Source organism: Cyrtonyx montezumae, unplaced genomic scaffold (genome assembly GCF_038088225.1).
Source record: "Cyrtonyx montezumae isolate F1298 unplaced genomic scaffold, pur_monq_1.0 scaffold_12, whole genome shotgun sequence".
NCBI classification, from domain to species: Eukaryota; Metazoa; Chordata; class Aves; order Galliformes; family Odontophoridae; genus Cyrtonyx; species Cyrtonyx montezumae.
In genome coordinates, this window is record NW_027071848.1 from 338,896 (window position 1) to 358,674 (window position 19,779).

Below are 19,779 nucleotides of genomic sequence, written 5' to 3' on the forward strand. Positions count from 1 at the left end.
TTAAGGTTGGTAAAAACCATTCAGATCACCACATCCAACCCCAACCCAACCCCCACCACGCCCACTGACCACATTCCTCAATGCCACATCTCCGGAGTTCTTGGACACCTCCAGGGATGATGACTTCACCTGGGCAGCCTGTGCCAGCGCAAGACCTCCCATTCCGAGGACAAATGTTTCCTAAATTCCAATCTGAACCTTCCCTGGGACAATCTGAGGCCATTTCCTCCCATTCTATCCCTAGGAGATGCGGGACCTTTGGTGATGGGGGCCCCACATCCCCACAATATGCCCTCAGGCTGATAGGATTGAAGGAAGTTGTAATATAACCCAAATTCAGAGCAGCTTGAGCCATTTGGCCCAGGAGAACCTTGTGAGGTTCAACAGATCCGAGTGCAAGATCTGCACCTGAGTTGTAGAATCATAGGGGTTGGAAGGGACCTCAAGAGATCATCGAGTCCAACCCCCCTGCCAAAGCAGGTTCCCTGCACCAGGTAAAGTCACAGCAACTCACATCAGTGCGAACGAGGGGACAAAAGAATGGAGCAGAGCCACGCTGAAAAGGATCTGGGGGTACTGGTGAATGGAAGCTGGACACGAGCCAGCAGTGTGACCTCACGACATGTATGCCCCATCCCTGGAGGTACTTCAGGGCAGGCTGTATGGGGCTCTGAGCATCTGATTGAGCTGTAGGTGTCCCTGTTCCTTGCCGGACCAGATGCCGTTTAGGGTCCTTTCCCATTCAAATGATTGTATGGTGATTCTAAGATTCTATGCCAATGTTGGGGGATCCCCCCCCCCCCCCAGAGTTCCTTCTGGGGCCATCCAAGAGACATACAACTCTTTGCATGGAAAAGGGAACCTGTAGCCATGCCCCAAAAGGTGCCATGGGGTGCTTGCTGCTTGAATACAGAACAAAAGTCTCCTTGTGCATGGGGCTGAGCTGAGCTGGCTGCTAAGAAAGCTTTCGATTTTGCTCATGAAATGTTCCAACCAGGAAGAAAGAGCTGGCCACAGCAGGGCAGGCGGTTTCCTTTAAAAGACAGCACTGTGTGTGATAAATGAAATTGCTTGGGGTTAGCGGCTGGATCCTTTTTTTGGTGTGTTTGTTTGGATTCTCAGCGGTGAAACACAGTCCTTGTGGGGTTGTATTTTCCTGCTGGAGCAAGCTGTCAGCTAGAGATGAGACAGCAGAGGAAGAATAGCTGAAATCCTGTGTTTGTTTGCTTTCAAAAGCCACTTAAAATTAGCTCAGTGAACATAGTTCTGCAAAGATTGCTCCAAAAATTAATAAATCACACTGTGTTCAAGGAAACTCGATAATGCAAACCAGCTCCCTTCAACGTGTGCCAGAGACAGGTCTCATTTACACGAGGGGCTGCTGGCTCTCCCAGGGTGTCCCTGGCTCTGCAAAGTTGGATGGAGAAATTAAATCTGGGCTGGTCAGGGCATAAAGTGGTCTATAAAAACCCATGAAGTGGGGACCAGAGATAAAGACCTAAAATGTGCCTGGAGAAATGGCACTTTTATCCATGTACTGACCAGCATTATGACTATGTCTTGTGGGGACAATGAGCATCCGTGTGTCACCTAAGGTTGCCAAGGCCAACAGCTGTAAGGACACAGGGGCAGATCCTTCCTTAAGAAGGTAATGCCAACCCACAGCCAGGTAAGGGTGGCAAGGCTGCTGCAGAAGAAGGAAGACTTTGCACGTCACATCACCAAAATGGAAACTTCAAATAGAGGAACATCATGGCCGATATGTGGAGCATCTCAGACAGGGCTTGGGCAGCAGTGGGCTTTGGTCCAGGTGATTTCCCCTCTATATAGCACTTGTGACAGAAGGGAAAAAGCCCAGCAGGGCCACCAAGCTGGCTGGAGACAGAGCTGAGGCAAGGAGAGGAAAAGCTGAGAGCTGGGTAGGCACTGGGAGAGAAGAAAGCAAAGGGGATTTAGCTGCTCACTGCTGGGTTGGAGCAGTTGAGACAGAGATGGCCTTTCCTTGCAGTCATCAGCCCAAGGGAAAATGGAAAATTTCAATTAGCTAGCCCAAACTCCCACAAAACATGATCATGAACTGCTTTGAGAAAGGAGCTGGGACACCAAATTGTGCTATTCTGTGACCCTTCAAAGAAATTCTCTCATGAACCTGTCTATAACAAGCCTGGCAGGAAAGCAAAGCTACATATCTGTACCTGCATATGTGTTTGTGTCCCCATGCATGTCCTTTTCTGCTGCGTGCAGACCAGTCCCCACGAGGTACATAATTACGAGTTGTTGCTGCGCTGATCCTCCTCCTGTGCCCATGGGAAAATTAATCTGTGGTGGTGAAGCTCAAACCTGAGCCATTCAATGAAGGTCTCTCCAGTGAGCAGGGAGATCCAGGAGCAGCTATGGTGCTGGCCAAGGAAACCCAACCCCACTTGGGGGTGATGAATCCAGGCTTCTTGTTGTGCTTTGACAGCCAAATAAGAGCTCAAGGTTCTTCTCATTGGCTCCAATGCTGACTTGCATAAATTGTTTAGGGTCTGTGCTGCTAAAGGAATAGCTCACAACATCACAGGTTTGTCTTTAGGAACAGAGAGGGCTAAAAACCTTTGAGCTGACCCCTAAAGCAGGTATCTACATTTGATTTTGAGTGCCCACCTTGGAGAGCTGATCACCAGGGTCTGAAATGGGGACTTCCATTGTTGCTGGGGAATTCACTGGGGACATTTCAGTGGAAGAATTTACATCCAAAGTTGAGTCCTACCAATAATATTACCATACACTGCAGCTGAAAAGAAGTAATTTGTCATTAAGCTGTCTCTGTGGTGAAGCTCCACTTCTTCATCCAGTGACTTCTCTTACAGAAAAAGAGGCATTTTCTGTGCTGGAAGTTGGATGGGATTTGGCATATGCTGACATTTTTCAACCTACGTAATCCAACGGCAAAAAACAGCACTGAACAACCCCCCTTAACAACCCACATGTCCAACCACCACTTTTAATCCAATCTACTGCTTTGTCTGTTTTACTTGATATCTGTTGTCTCACTAGTAATCTATCATTTTACTTCTTCAGGGATAATCTCTTATTCTATTTCTTACTGACATAATTTGCTGATTTTACGAGCAAGATACTGATGTTCTTGTTTTTTTAATGATGACCTAACACTTTTATAAATGATCTGCTGGATTCCCAGACATTCAGCAGCCCACATAAACCTGTGTTTCCAGGGGGCTGCTGGACTTCAAGTGGGATGATGTGCAAGTACTGTCAGTCTGATATATCCAGGATGAATTAGGTTAATGCATGATGGTTTACCATTGAAGATCCTGGCCAAGTCAAGACACCATTTGAGGAAGTTCATGGTGTGGGAGCTGAGGAAGGAAAGATGAAGTATTCTCATGGTCTCCAGGGAACATGCTCCTTTATTGACCCCTATCCTCCAACATTTGGGCCTCCAAATTTGACTTTGTGATGACCAGTGGAGACCTCTGGAAGCCCCCAGCTCAGACAGCAGCCTGGCTGCCCGCAGGCATGTGGAAGCCAACAATATTCTACATCAGGTGGTGCAGACCTGATTCATATCAGAGTCCAAGCCCTGAAGGATGAGGGAAATATGTTCCTGCAGTTTGAGTAAATCATACTTAATTTTTCATCGGTAGACAGGGAAGCTTTGGGGAGGGGAACTCAGAAACACAGAGGTTAAGTGACTTACCCCAAGCTGCACAGGATTGAGATTTCCAAATGCACAGACCAGTCACTTGGTCACTGGGCCTCAATTTAATTAGCAAGTGTGTTTTTATTTAAGAATGACAGCGCATTACGTTTCCTTGTAATTCATGGACCCCACCCCACTGTGTGCAGATCCAGATCAAAGAGACGGCTCCTGCTCACAGCTCTGCTGCTAGAAATGGTTTCTTTTAATGCCTTAAATTTGAGAACATCAACAGTATCTAAAACATTCAGCAAATGATTTCTTTTCTACTTTGAAGCTGACTCCCTTCAAACCATTTCCTCCGTCTTTGGTGCAGGTTTCTGCACTCTGAAAGCTCCATGCAGAGCCTTCAGAAATAAATCAGACCCCAAGCTCTCAGCCCCATTGCTTGCTTTACAGATCCATGTTTTGCACGTAGACTGTTTTTGTGTGCTAGGAGCAGCCAGCTTGTGAACAGCAGCAAAATAAGTCATTTCTGAAACCACTGGTCACTAAATTCCTGCCCAAGCTTGGAATGATTAAGCCTGGATTATAGTAACTAAATGCAACTGTATTGTGCTTTGTGTAATGCATCTATAGGTTCTGCTGTTACGGTGTCAGATTTAAAGGTAGTTGCTGCCCAAGCTCATTTCAAACCCTACTCTCTCTCTTGTGCCCTGGGAACATGGTTGGGTTGTTCCTCCTGGCTGAAGGGATCATGCTCAAATTTAGAAAAGGGTCACTGGGAAGAAAATTGGGTCCATGACTACAAGGAATTCTCACTGAGCTCATGTAGTGTTTGGAGGACACAAGAGAGGAGACCCAACCTGCTGGTGGACATTTATTTAGTTCAATCAGGAACACTGAACCTGATGCTTCCTTTCCTCTGCTTCTCTCCTCAGTATTCCTTCTCTAAGGAAAGCAAAGGCTTTTCTGCAACTAAAGGCCTTTCCCAGCATACAGTTTGGGAAAGGGAAGATAAAGTTCTAGAGCATCTTAGCCACATGCACTGGGCAGTATTCCACTGGCCCTTATAGATGTAGCCATCAGGGACACAGTCAATTCTTCATAGTCAGCAGAAGTTTTGCAGATAGGGTGCTTCTGTAGCATCCTTCCTGCCTGTCCTCTCCTGCCTACTGCATCTGTTAGCAGTTACTGAGTGGTGATGGGGCGGAAGGAATAGGGTAGGCCAAAAGTCTTGTGATTTTGCAAATCATTCCCATTTTTGCGTCAAAATGTGTTCCCAAAAGAAGTGATCTGTGGATGGAAAAATACAAGCTCTGTGGTTGAGGCAGCTGTTTTGGTTGTCATTTTCTGATCAGAATAGAAGGGACGGACAGGATGGCCACTGGACGTCATGCTATTGCTCTCAAAACCTACATCTCTGCTCCACTTGAAGCTCATTTTGTCAGGTGGGAGACAAACAGAAGGACCCCTCCAAAACTTCCCATAAGGGTAGCAAAGCACTGGAACAGTTTGGCCAAAGATGCAGTGGATACCCCATCCCTGAAGATGTTCAAGGTCAGGCTAGGCAGTGCTCTGAGCACCTGACTGAGCTGTGGGTGTCCCTGTTCACTGCAGAGGAGTTGGACCAGATGGCTTTTAAGGGTCCCTTCCAACTCAAATGATCCTATGACTCCTTCCCCAGACAGCTTTTGCTGTAGCATTAGCACATTGAGGATGGGGAGAAGACCAGCTGGACTCCCCAGAGAGACCACCAGTCATGGATCTGGACAGGACACAAGCCTGCAGAACAAGGGCAGTTTGGAGGACAATACTGCTCACACTCTCCCGTACCACTGTGAGCATGAGCAAATTCTCTCTAATTAAGGGCCATGACTTCACCTCCCATTACATCATTCTTACCACGTAGGCAATATGACACACTGCAGCCTCACACCCTTGTCTCCTACCTAGTGACTTTCTCCTCTGTCCTTTTTCTATATATATGTTCCCTTATGAGGTCAGGCTAAACCACTGCAAGTGTCCATGCACAAACACGTAGAGAAATACAGATGTAGGTTTGGTGGATATGATCCCACACAGCGTGTTGCACAACCTCTATGAAAGAAAGATCAGAGATTTCCTACCTGATGTAAATTATCCAAGGATGTATCATGGAGGAAGGAAAGACCGATTAGTATTTCAAAACACAAGTGCACCAATGCTTCAGGGAAAAGCAAATTAATATCTCAGATAAGGAGCATGGCATTAGTGAGGCTTTTTTCACTGATGAGGCGCCTTCATCCTGATGTGAGTCCCAGATATTCTCTCAAAGAATTACAAGGAGGAAAAAAATGATGCTAATCCTGTGTATCAGCAAAGTCTAACCTGCCAAGCATAAATATTCATGTAATCACTTTGCAGTTACCTGGTAACCACAACAAAGCATGCATTGAAAATGTAATTACAGGGGCTCCATAAACTCATCTTAAAGTATCACCTATAGCCAGGCACTTACTATCAGATATTAGATTCTCCTTTAGATCAGAATCTCATGTTCCTTGTGTCTAAATTGAAATAACTATCTCCTTATTGGCAAGCGACGAAATCTAAATGGAGTCACGTAAATCCTGCTTCACAGCTCAATTAAGGAAATGTGATTATGGATCTGGAAGCAGATGCAGATATTACTGGGGAAAGGATGATGGCAGGAGCCTACAGGAAGCAGTTGATGCTTTCCAGGGGTCATTTGTAGGGGAACCTGTAGGAACAGACTTCCTATTGTTATATGCTTCATGCATGTGGGGCGGAGAGGGGGCGAGAGACCGGATTCCCATTTTTAAGTGCTTTGGAGGTTTTCAGAGGGAGTCAGGTTCCATTGTTATGTTTTAAATACTCTCTAAGCTGACTGGAAACAATATACGTTTTCACCTATTCCCTCTGCCCTCCTCCCCTCCCATGATGAGGTTTGCACTCTTTGATTGTCCAGCAACAGTCATTGATCTTTACACCATGACTGGGGAGCGGGACAAGGTAGAGGGAGATGTCACGCTGTGCACTTAACCCAACAAAAGCCAAAAGAGACACGGAGAGATGTCCTAGGAGCACTCCACGTGCAACACACAGGTGCCTTCACAGCTCTCCTGGTTGCACACACCTGGGTGACTCTAGGGAGGACTGTATGTCAGATTCAGCACAAAGGGTCCCTGTGCCCAGTAGAAAACAGGTTGGATATTAGGAAAATTTTCTTCTCAGAATGAGTGGTAATGCACTGGCACAGGCTGCCCAAGAAAGTGGTGGAGTCACCATCCTTGGAGGTAGTCAAGAACCATGGAGATGTAGCACTGAGGAACATGGTCCATGGGCATGGTGGGGATGGGTTGACAGCTGGATGTAGTGATCTGAGTGTTCCTTTCCAACCTTAATGAGTCTGTGACTCTATGATTCTGTGAGATGACAACATGTCCAGCATGGTACAGTGGATGGCATGGTGAAGGAACACTGAGTGGTGACATGTGGGCTCTTTAGTCTTGGCAGCAATCATCTGACTGAGACAGAGACAAAGATATCCTCCTCCAAACTCCAAAGAGAAGGTGCTAAAAGACACCAGCAGCAGCTGGAAGGGAGCAGGGGCTCAGTGGCTGCAGGTGCAAGAATACATCCTGTGCATCCACCCAGGAGCACGGGTAATTATTCCTTCAGGAAAGACTCATTATGGCAGAAGTCTGAGCAAAAGAAATATGGAAACGTAGTGATGCATTTGCAAACTTTAGCCAGTGAAGAGTGTAATCAGGGACAGATCCTGATTCCTAGTTCCCTGCAGTGACCTTGCAAGTGTTGCCTTATAAATGTGGAGACGCTGATTTGTTGGGTGATGGCTGTTTGCCCATGGTGCAGGTTCCCTCTGACCTGCCCTTGGTTTAACTGCTCCATCCCAAATTGCTTGCTCCTAATCGAAGGCAGCTAGAAAACAGAATCTCTCTCACACATTTGTTAGTGTATCTAAGCTGGAAGTCAGGACTGAGGGAGAATTTGCTTTTCTAATCCAGAAGGACAGTCTTTGATGTTGATATCTCCCATAGCCTGAAATGCAAACATGCAAGCAGACCAGAAAAAAAAAGAAAAGAATATACATAGATGGATAGATGGATGGATGGATGGATGGACGGACAGGTAGGTAGGTAGATAGATACATACATAGATGCATAGACAGCTAGAGATATACAAGTATATCTCTATCTGTATCTCTAAATAAAAACAAAAAAATGTTAAGGAGTCCAAGAAAACCACCCAATTTCATTTGAAACCCACCCCTTTGAGCCCTTAGTGTTTTCTTGTATAAAAACTGTGTCTGTTGCATGAAAAATGGTGAGAGAAAAGAAAAAGAAAAAAAAAGAAGTGTTGCATTCTGTGAAGGTGCAGACACAAGGCTCCTGCACATTGTCTGAGTATGCCTGCTCGGTTTTAGTGCAGGATTGTGCTGAAGTCAGGGTTCTGAATGAAGTTTTAATTTCAGTGAGAGTTACACTTCCTTTGGCTGGGAAAATAAAAGTTTTGAGCAAAACTTTATGATTACTCTGCTTGTGATGCTGGGACCAAATTATAAATGCAATTTGTGTCTTGGAAATCCCCTTGAAATTTCAATTAAATTTGATATATGTGTTTTCAGCATCCTTTCCTACGAGGGTTGGTTTCTGGGCCAAATTCTTCCATCTTTATTCATACACAGTAAATGGAGACTTTCTTACTGCATACTTCAGAGTTTGATCCTTTTCTTTCAACCTACTACAGCTACTCAGAGAAAAAGAAAGAGAGAAAAAAAGACAAAGCATATTCTAAAAGCAGTAGCTATTTTTCCATTGCTTTCCATCTGGTACGTGATCTGTGATCATACCTCCAGGTCATTATGCTTGTAATGTTTATTGGAAAAATCAATCTTTAACTTTAAGACTTTACACAGGAAATATTAAAGTAAATTAGGGCCCTATACATCCATTTTCAAATTTCCTTTCGGCCTCACAGTACCTACTTCTTTCATGAAAAGAAATCAAGATTATATATATATTTTTCAAGCTGTTCCACTTTTGCATAACTGACAAAATTTCCTGGAAGTACAATTTGCCCAGCTACCTTCGTTATTATCTCCAGCCCGTATTAGCAGCTAAGCGGTTGTTGACATTCCCTTTCAATATTGCTACTAAAACCCCATGAAGTTCATGCAGAATTTATATACGAATGTCAACTCATTTCTGAAATATGTAATAGGAAAAGATTGGCCAATGCCTTTCTGGCCACCTACATTTCAGAAGGTATTGGCTGGTATTAAAGTAGTGTATACATATATATTTTAAGAAACCACACGTTTTCTGGGCCAGATTCCAAGGGCATATAAAGTAGTTTAGTTGGTTATGACTGCACGAAGAGTTAGATGGAAAACAGAACATTCTCAGAGGGTTTGGGTGCACATGAATTTCTTTCAAAAAATTAATGCGAGTGGGGGTCATTAATTTTGCTTTTATTTTGGAGAATGAAATGTTGCTCCTCTGGATAGTCTCAGGGTGTGATGTGAAGCCACATCTACCGAAGGCACAGTGCTGTCAATGCCTCCCAGCATCAAGGCTGAACACACCCCATTATTGATGGTGTTTCTGGGCTGTGAGAGAAATACTGGGGGAAAAAATCCCAAAGTTGTAGGGACTGTTTGGGGTCTGAGGACAGACAGCCTCATGGGAGGAGAAGAAAGCCACAGCTAGTCTCTGGCTCTCACCTCCAACAAATATAATAAATCTTATACTCCCAAGCTGACCATGTGTCCTCGATCCCATGCTGCCTTGGATGCAATGGGGGAGAGTTTACACAGGAAAAGCTTTTCACTATTCTTCATGCCATTTGCATTTACTTGGAGTCCCTGCCATCAAACTCTACCTGTTCCTACCTGGGCAAACTTGTGGTGTTAAGCAACTCACTAAGACAGATCAACACAGTAAAAGGAGAAAAGGTGTACCATTGAAACATAGAATCATTAAGGTTGGAAAAGATCTCTAAGAGCAGCAAGTGCATCCCCAGACCATCTGCACCATGTCCCTCAGTTCCACATCTCCATGTTCCTTGAACACCTCTATGGATGGTGACTCCACGAAATCCCTGAGCAGCCTGTGTTGGTGCATTACCACTTTTTCTGAGTAGAATTTTTTTTCTAGTATCCAATCTGATTTCCCTCCCTTCATTTCTGCACTTTTAAGAGGGGAATGAGGATGCCTTGCAGCAGAGCTGTTTGTGATGGAGCTGTCTCCAGGTGGAAGACATTAGCAAAGAGGGAGCTATTCCTTTTCTTACCATTCCTATTTGTCCTCCTTAATACCATTAGACTTGACATATCCTTGAGGTTTCTCATGGAACCGACTCATCTTCTCTATTCCCAGAAAATACTGTGTTTCAATCACAGCTAAAGTTGTTCAAGGCTGTCTCTTTAATGATGTCAAATGGGAAGATTGCATAACACCAAAATAAAATCTAAAGTAATCAGATCTCTCTTTTTAGGGAAAAAAAAAAAAGGACACTCTTCCATTGTGGGTTCACATCCATCAGCTGTAGATGCAGCTTCTTTTCTTAACAGAACACACAAAACACCATCATAAACAGTGGAAAACAAAACCACAATGGAAAACATGCTACCACAAAATGAGCCTGAATAGCAAAACCTACAGGGGAGGAGCCAGATGAGCGATGTCCCTTGATGCCAACTAATGTGCTCAGCTGCACCCTGGGGCCGGGGGACCACCGTGACCCATGAAACCCCATGGATGTGGGTTTGATGCCCTGGGGCCATAGCAGCAGGAGTAAGAGAAGCACCAGCCCTCCTGCACTCAACCTGTCTCCAGGCCACCCCAGACCGCAGATGTCCTCCTGGGGAGTGCAACCACCAGCACTCACAGCTTTGCAAGGATGTGAAATTTTGCTCCCTGGGAGCTCTTTGCACAGAGCCAGCATCAGATGTTAATTTTCAGTCATGAGACTTCACTCTCAGGCCGATTCTATCATTTATTTCCAAGCCCTTGGGCCAATGTAGGCTGGACTTCATTTATTTTAAACTTCTCTGCCGGGGACTTATTGTTCTGTGCTGCTGGTTCACAGCTCTGTAAGTCATTACCAACTCCATCCCTTCCCCCATAAGTAGTTGTTGGGTCTTTTGTCTTCTTCCACTATTTTTTTCTCAGCACGGAAAATTAGTTTTGTAGCTGCAAAAGAGAGAAGCCCTGGAATCCCTTACTATCCACCCCAAAAAATAAAATTAAAAATAGGAGAGTAGGGTGATTATGTTGAAGTGCAAGGCACCAGAAAGCTTACTAGTGACCTGCCTGCAACCAAATGGCAAAGTCTTTAAGCAGAGACAGAATTTATACCATGACACAAGCCTGGCCCAGGATGCTCAGATGCAGTTCAGAATTTCCCCAGCATGCCAAGCTATTTACAGCAAGACTGTAGGTATACGCAATTATGGAGGCAGCTGACAGCTGCACAGAAGACTGATCCAAATTTTCCTAAGGCTTCAGGATGTCTGGATCAGAAATCTGCAGGTGACAAGTGTTGTGTCTTTTGTCTCATCCATCTACTACAGGTGTGAGTCATTTGTGCGCTCGGTTGCTTGAATGCATTCAGGATTACAAGATTTCAGGCAGAGTGCTCCCAGGAACTGAGCCCAGATCCTGGAATGACCACTGGAAATCACTGGCAGGGAAGAGAAAATGCTTTGTGAAAGCATCAAACGGTGCTTTTTACAACCTCAGGCTGCTTAGATCCTAGCTGAAAGAGGAGGAGAGAAAAGACCTACAGCATATCTGCATTATTTCAACACGTATTAAGGTGGTTGCATTAAGCTCTTGACCATTCCACTTCTTTTCATAGGGAGGAGAATGTCCTGGGAGGCAGGGAAGTTTTCCTTCTGGTGGGGTAATATTTGGGTGGATCTGGGACCCATTTAACCCTAATCCACCCTTGGCGTAATGTCTCAAATTCCTTCGCTGCGTACAGACTGCTGCTCCATTCCCATTTCATTACACTCTGAGCAAAGCTGCATGGGCTCAGGGATGCTATTGCCATCAAAGGCTGGAGGGCTTTAATCCCACATCTTGCATGGAAACTTGTCATGAGCTCACCCACTCGCTGGCATTACTTCAGCTGTGCTCACAACTCCGTACTGAGATGATGCAGGAGAGGCAAAAAAGTTTATGCTACTTCTCATCTACGTGTCTTGAAGAGAATGGGCACCAGTGAAAAAGAGAGATCCACCCCCAGTCATATGGAGATGGTGTCTGCAGAGACCTGGGATGCAGACAGAGAGGTTGACTTGGTACCCAAAAGTTTCTGAGGAAAAAAATCATCTTCTGCCATTTCTATCAAAACATGAGAGGAGCATAATCCAGTTTTCTTGACTGGGTACCAAAAGAGAAGTGATGAGCCTTGGCTCTTTAACTCATGCCAAAGCCAACAGGCTCTTTTTGGACCTCTGTGATGAAGGAGAAGATCCATGCCAGAGTGAATCATGCTAAATGAGGTGGGCTCACAAAGTCAGCCTGCTTGGATCCTGCATGCACACGCAGGAGATAGTCAAATCACCCATGGTTAACACCGTTCATCCCCAGTGTGGTTTTGGCAGAGAGGCACAGAAATAAGCTGGCCAGGAGAGGAAAATTAGAAGCAGAGATGCTCACTGCTCCAGCTGTTCGTGGATCAGGTATGGGTGCATAGAAACATAGAATCATTGAACCTTTAAGACTGGAAAAGACCTCTAAGAGCATCAAGTCCAACCCATCCCCACCATGGCCACTAACCATATCCCTTAGTGCCACATCTCCATGCTTCTTGAGTACCTCCAGGGATGGTATTTCCTCCACTTTCCTGGGCAGCCTGTTCCAATGCATTTACTCTTTTTCATCCCTGTCTTTTTAATCCCAGCTGAAAAATCTTTGAAGGCTGCAGTGTCTCAGGGGATCATACACAGGATGGAGAAGAGGAAATATAAAAAAGGGTTTTATAGCTGGCATGTGGGAGTGGAGAAGAGTGGCAGTGTTGTGAAATAGAAGCAATATCCCACTAAAAGCGGTGTTTGAAATGAGGTGAAGATTTATGCATTTCAGGGGCTGACGCCTCAGTGGGGTGGATGGATCTGCTTATTGATTTGGGCTGGAGAGAAAACAAGACAAAAAATTGACATACGGTGTATTTACACTCTGAAGAGGAAAAACCCAGCAGGCAATAATATATCTGGGAACTCTTGGGCTGCTCCACAGCCCTTATTGCTTCAACAAAGTCTAAATGTAAGTCCTGGGGCTAGAGGGATGCAGAAATCCCAGGCCACCTCATCTTTGTGCAAATCACAGTGCATGTTGCAGAAATCTGCAGGGTAAATAGATCCACACTTTCAACCTTATAGAAGCATTCCTACCATGTCCTGCTGTCCTTGCCTGAGTGGGAAAAGTGTGGAAACAAGGAGGTAAATGAAGGAACTCCTCATTGCAGAACCATGGAGAGGTTTGGGTCACACCTCCAGAAACAATTCAAACCCAATCTCAGATGGCTGGAGTTTTCTGGCTGCTGTTTTGAAATATTTGGCTGTGTAGCCCTTCAAACCCCTCACTAAAAGAAAGCAAGGCAGCACCTCCTATTGACTTCAGTGTGCTTTGGCTCGGACCCCTTCCAGCCTCATGTAAGCATCCCTTGATGTTTACGGGGACCTGGAGGGGGGAACCATTTGGTATCGTTTTCCCCCTCTCTCCCTAGTTTCACACTCCAAGGGTAATATTTTCACACTAGGACCATCTCTCCCCAGTTTCCTCCACCTCCTGAGGCTTTATCTCAGCTCAGTTTGGCAGCCTTGCTTCCTCGCTGAGTACCCATTAAGTTATGGCATCCCTTACATGTGAAATTGAAATGCATAGCTCTGAAGAAGAGACATCTTCCATCACACATGTCCTCTCACCACAGCACTGTCATATTGTCAGAGGCATGGACTCTGACAACGTTTCATGGATGTTTTCCTCTCTGAATCAGCCAGTATTTGGGCTGTGGATTGAATGAGCATCCCAAAGAAACCTGATTGCTGCCACATTTGTCAATCCAGTAAAGTTTGTAGCATGCAATGTTTCTTCTCCACATCTCTCTTCAGGAGCTCGTGGCAGCCAGCACTCCAGATGGGGTGAAGATCGGGCTCCTCATCTCCTTCTGGCTCACACAGTCCTTAATGCATGAGAAGGAAGCACAAACTCCCTAAAACTCCATTCCTCCACCCAGGATAGCTCTCATAGTCTCCTGAATTTTTCTAAACATTTCCTGGTATCTGGTGCCTTTCCAAACCCTCTTTAGCAGGAGGCAGTGGCTTTGTGAAGTTCTCAGTTTTGTTACCTTCCAAATTTCAGAGAAGCTTTATGTAAGGAGCAGCCAGGAGCTGGCAGCCAGGAGCCCCAGGAGTCACAAGGCAAAAAAATTTGCCTACACACCTCATGTTCCTCTGTTTTGTGCTGTTCTCCTTGGTGGAGCAGGCTGGACATCTCTTCGTAGTCTCATACAATCATTAAAACTGGAATAGAGTCCTAAGATTACCACATCCAACCACTGAGCCCACCATGCTCACTGACTATGTTCCTCAGTGCCACATCTCCACAGTTCCTGAGGATCTCCAGGGGTGGTGACTCCATCACTTCCACAAACAGCATGTGCCAGTGCCTCATCACCCTTTCAGAGAAGAAATTTTTCCTATTATCCAACCTGAACCTTCCCTGGCACAATTTGAGGTCATCCTCTCTAGTCCTATCACTAGTTACGAGGGACAGGAGACCAGCCTTCACCTCACCACAACCTCCTTTCAGGAAACTGTAGATAGCAGTGAGGTCTCCCCTGACCCTGGGAACAATCCCAGTTCCCACAGCTGCTCCCCATAAGACTTGTGCTCCAGTCTCCTCACAGTTTCATTGCCCTTCTCTGGACAAGCTCCAAGGCTTCAATGACTTTCTTGCAGCGAAGGACTCAAAACTGAACACAGCCCTCTAGTACTGGTCACAGTACTTCCAGGTACCTCAGTTACTTCCATCATGGCAAAGACACTTAACCCTTCCCACTATAGAGGAAAAAACTAGAAACAGAGTGAAATAGGAACAAATTATGTTCTTACCTGAGATCTTTCTACCATGTGGGACAACTCAAGACCAAGGCTTAAAGCTGCTGCAAAAGTTTGGACTGTGTGCTGCTAAGAAACTTGTGAGCAAGAAGATTTGTGACATCACACCCAGAAGAACATATTTCATTGGTCTCTGTTGGAGATGGTAAATGATATCTCCAAAATTCACTTGGTTGAATGACACACTAAGGGACATTCAGAGCTCTGTGTATGCTCTCTGATATTCAGAGCTCTGTGTATGCTCTCCACTGATTGTGGTTTCCCTCTGGTCCATCAGCTGATAGGCCTGGAGGTCCACTCAGTGGTGTTTGACCAGTTCCCAAGGGCTACACCCAAATTGCAGAAGAGGACCCAGGACTGTGGGAATGCACTGATACTTTTTCATGCTGGTGATTTTTCCTCTGCACATCCAAAGTTCTGCCTCCATCATTACGCTGATAACAGTTAAAATGATGTGGTGGTTCTGGGTGGAAGGAGCTGTAAACATCACTGGTGCAAAGGAAAAATGAATCACAGTTGTTGGAGGCTAACATGAAAGCAGCAAATTAATTTAAAAAAGAAAAAAATGAATAAGGACTGGCTAGCCTGAGGGCTGAAAGATATTCAGTTTGTGGAACAAAAGGAGCAGTGCGTGAGAATGAACTCAGTGCTTGTGCCCACACTTGAAGAATTCACTTGAAATTTGTGGCAACTTAATTTTAGAAAGAGACCCAAATTAAGAAAAACTGTGGGATGTAATGGGTGGGTTGAGTTCAACACTGTCCTGGGGCACAATTGGAACCCCTCTTTGGGCAAACCTCAAATCGTTGGGGCATCCAAAATACCAAGTCTCTCTTGAAAATGTTTTGAAGGAGAGAAAAAAGCCTGAATTTCAAAGCTGAAGTCCACTTCGAGTGCAAAATTACCTTAGAGAAGGGTAAGAAGGAGGAGCCTCTGTCTAGTACCTATATGTCCTGAACACCAGCAATGCTCAGTATGCAAAACAGGACGTCTCTCCATCTTCCTCCCCAGATTTGATTTTCTTAGCTCTCTCAGTGATGAAGCTTGAAGCACAGAAGTGTTCTGTGAGGAATGTGTTTCAGGATGAAGATGAATACCTCAGAGCCTGACAGCATAAACACTGAGCCTGTTTGGCTTCTTCCAGTGCCAACTCTCCGGATGGACACAGAAGGCTCCTTCCCCACCCGTGGAGTCTCTTTGGTTCCCTCTGATGAGTTGGAGCTGTTCTGACCCAAAGCAGATGGAGTCAGTTATTTACACCACAGTCTCCTAGGTGCACTCTTGACCCACTGCTTGCTGGTCTCGGTAGACATATGCTCTGGTGCTGGCTGATGGTTTTGGTATGACACAGAGAACATTAGTGGAGCAGAGCCAGGCCAAGGCCCGTAGAGAACAAGCAGCCGCTGGGATGCAGTGCTGGGAGAAGCTTCCTGGTCTCGTGTCAAGCAGTTGTGCGTTGAATTCAGGTGACAGGAAGGGATATAAAACCTCCTTGCTCACCCTTTGCAGCTGGGCACGGTGGTGGGCATCGTCTGAGCGGATGCCATGCTTGGTGAAACATCACTAAGGGCATTGAGTGTGGTGGGGTGGTGGGGTTGTGGGCAGAGGGGGAGGAGGGCAGCTCTGAGATCTGTTGGCCCAGGAGACTCTGTGGGGGAACATTTCAGGGGTCACAGTCAACTCAGTGCATGTGATCTCTGCTTGAGGCTCTGAGGAGCAAAGCAGGAGGACAAGCTGCACTCACTTCTGATCCAGCTCCCCAGGGCAGAGATCGCTTGGCTGTGTGTGCTTAGGAGATCTGCTTTTCCCTTCACCATTACCCCTCATAACCTGTAACCCCCCAGCCAAAATTTGGGTTCCCTTGAAACATGCCACAGAATGTGCATCTCCTGCATAGCCCAGAGAAAATACTACCATACCTGCAAGATGGCCAAACACAGCTCACAGCTGCTGTCCCAGCAGCTGAAAAAGAAGTGAGGGAATTTCAGATAGCATGTGGAGAAGGGTGTTAAAGGGTTGCAAGGACTTCAGAACTTGATGCATACGATTCCTTGAGATGTGTCCAACGGAGACTTATTTGCTCCCGCTCCTTTATAAACCTTCTTCCTATTTTTTTTCCTCCAATGAAAGAAAGCTTCAAGTTCAGAAGGAGCAAAGAAAGATTAAGTAGAAGGAGTTACATTTTCCTGGCTGCTATCAATGCTTCTTTTCCAACTTTTCCCTTTTTTCTCTTCACACTGACATACCTTCGACGTTTTATGAGCTGAACTGTATTTCATTGCACGAGGCCCTGGCAGACAATCTGAGAAGCTTTTATTCTGAGGTGCTTTTCAGCTTCCAGGCTATGATCTACATCGCCTCGAGCCAGAGCCAGGCTGCAGCCGTGGGCCTGGCTGACATTTTACAGGGAAAAGGGAGTGAGGCATCAGCTCATGAAAGTGTTTGAAGGCTCAAGTGTTGCATATTAAGATATGCCAACTCCACACCACACGCTCACTTGGCTGAGATATTCACCTGGGTTAATTTTTGCGGAGTTGACAGCACTGGACAGGCTGACAAAGTAACTCTAACAGTGATTTTCACCAGCTGCAAGTGTGCCCAATACCAGCAGGAGACCAGTGAAAAGCTCTGCAAGGAGCTGTGAATCTGTATAACCCCTCATAGGGTTGTGTGGCGGATGCAACTCACAAATGTAGACTTAAGCAGAGGATTCTGGGGACAGAATATAACTAGGTGTATTCTCATTTACAGGTGGCATGGTTTGCCATCTCTGTACCATGATATGCCATCCTGACTGCATCAAAAGGAGCGTGGACTGCAGGTCAGTGGTGATCTTGTCCCTCTGCTCTGCGCTGGTGAGATCTTATTTGGAGTACTGCGTCCAGATGTGGAGTCCTCAGTACAGCAGTGATGTGGATCTGTTGGAGTGTATCCAGAGCAGGGCCACAAAAACGATCCAAGGGATGGAACATCTCTCCTACAAGGACAGGCTGAGGGAGCTGGGGCTGTGCAGCCTGGAGGGGACTGGAGAGCAGACTTCCACTATCTAAAAGGGGGCTATAAGAGAGAAGGGGCCAGACTCTAGCAACATCTGTTGTGATAGGACAAAGGGAAATGGTTTAAAACTAAAAAAAGAAGGCATAGATTGGGAATAAGGAAAAAAATTTTACAGTAAGGATGGTGAAGCACTGGCACAGGTTGCCCAGAGAAGCAGTGGATGTCCCATTTCATTCCAGGTCAGTCTGGATGGGGCACTGAGCATCTGATTGAGCTGGAGGCATCCCTGATCATTGCAGGAGAGTTGGACTAGATGGTGTTTAAGTGTCCTTTCCAACTCTAATGATTCTGATTCTCTTTTTCTATGCCTTTCAGGGCCAAATTCTCTGTGTCATCGGTTACTTCAGTTAAGGAGGTGCCAGGACATGCAGTCTAGTAACAGGTTGTGAAGCTAAGGTCTCAACTCAAATTCATAATTCATTAGCTGCTATGGTCATCTGGTAAGACAAAAATAAAAAAAGATCTGAATAAAATCAGTCCAGAAACTGAAGACCAAAACTACTGCTGATGGGAAAGAAGGTGCTGGTGGAGTTTCACTGTGTATCCACATCACAGTTCAGCTATGGTATTTCTTTTGATGTTGTAACAGCAACAATGCAGCTAAATGGAAAAGAGAGACAAATGTGATGCTGCATTAGGCAACTGAGCACACTACAAGCACAGCACAGCCTGTTACCATGAAGTTTAGATCATTTCAGCATCTGGAGAAAGGCTGAGAACAGTCAGAAAATGAGCTGGAGAGCAAAGGACCTGAAAGGGAAATATCTGCTAATGGAAAGGTGTGGCTGTCTGGACTGCATGGGAAAGAGATCTCGTAAGTTACTGCAGGAAAGCACCTAAGGCAGTTAGCCACAGTGTGCAGGTGCAGTGCTAGAAGCAGAAGGTTGCAGGACTGGCCTGCTCCCATAAATCACAGAGTGAAGGGCAGGGGGATTAGGTCTGGGACTGCACTGTGCCAAACTGGAGTGAAATCTTTCTCCCCATGAATGGTTGATGGAGAGATAAAATGGAACCATGTGCAAGTGGAGGGTTTGAAAGCTTCTGTGAGGAGAGAGAAAATGTGTTATTTCTAATCAAGTCCCACAGGAACAGGGTGGACTTGGTACCACTCTTGGGAAGATCTTTGTGTGCAGTTTTGTGCACCACAGTATAAGGACAAAAAGCCATCAGAGAGCATACAAAGGAGGGCTATGAAGATGAGGATAAGGACAAAAAGCCATCAGAGAGCATACAAAGGAGGGCTATGAAGATGAGGAACGGTCTGGAGGAAAAAACATGTGAGGAGTGGCTGAGTTCCCTTGGGTTGCCTGAATTTGAGAGGCCTCATGGTGGCCTGCAGTTCCATATGGTGGCCTGCAGCTCCCTCACAGTGGAATGGAGGGGCAGGCACTGATCCCTGCTCTCTGCTGACACCCAAGGCTTCATGGATGGGCAAGGAGCTGTGAAGGGAATCTTTGTCTCTACACAAAGAGCAGTGTGGGCTGCTGTGGTTTGAGGGACCTCTTTTATGCTGAAGTTAAGCCTCTCCCCTCATCTCCCACACATCACCTCTTCCCTTTTGCTCCCCTCTGTTTCCCTCTTGACTGTTCTCTTTGTTTGCTTGGGCAGCTTGCAATATTGAACCCTCTTTCTTGCGACACTCCCCCACTCAACGTTCATTAAGCCTCTTCCTGCTCTCTCAAAGCTGTCCCAGATGGTAGGAAATCTCCTTAGCCCAAAGAAGGACTCCAAACTACGATAATTACTTGTCACTATCTGCTCAACAGCTCCTGGCTGTATTGTCTTGCTCTGCAAAGCCTGTGTAATCTGCTCTGTTCTCTCTGTCATTGTAATACATCATGAATACACATTAAGGATGCCAATCCTCAATTTGCTACATGATTTTGGCTGGATTCATCAATCCAAACGGTATAGAGTTGGGCCA